Source organism: Mus caroli, chromosome 5 (genome assembly GCF_900094665.2).
Source record: "Mus caroli chromosome 5, CAROLI_EIJ_v1.1, whole genome shotgun sequence".
Taxonomy (NCBI): Eukaryota; Metazoa; Chordata; class Mammalia; order Rodentia; family Muridae; genus Mus; species Mus caroli.
Window position 1 is genome coordinate 131174562 of NC_034574.1, and position 638 is coordinate 131175199.

A 638-nucleotide genomic window follows, 5' to 3' on the forward strand; every position below is an offset into this window, starting at 1 on the left:
TATAGGAAAAAGCCAAGGGGGGAGCAGTGTAGGAAAAGTACAAGTTTGCTTAACTGAGGGGTTTTGCCAAGGGTGTTTTACGTAACCAAGGGGTCGTGTCCTATATTTTGGCAATGTACCCGATCTATTGGAACATTCTCCCAAAAATGTTCTTGGGGTTGTTCCAGGAGGCCCTTATCTCAAAAATGTTCTTGGAACAGTCCTCAGTTAGGAGGGGTTGGACTCTGGGGTGAAGAGTTCAGGAATGTACTCTGGGGTGAAGAGTTCAGGAGTGCTCCGGGAACAATCTCCAGATGGGAGGGGTAGGACTCTAAGTTGAAGAGTTCAGGTGGCTAGTAATTTTTCTCCTTCATTATGATCTTTTTTTAAAAGTCATTGCATTATAAATACTTTAAAATCATGGCTTTAGGTAAATTTGAAAGGAAATAATACACACATTGTATATCTTCCATCCATTTGGTGACTAAGAGCCATTCCTTTATCAAGTTATTTTTTAAGTTTTAGTGCTGATCTAGTGTCATGTGAATAGCATTCTTATATACTCGGAACAGTGGAAAGATCTGTCATCCAGAGGTGCTAGCCCCTCGTACAGCTGTGCACCTGAGTGAATAGTTCATCTGTCACTCAGCATTCAGTCT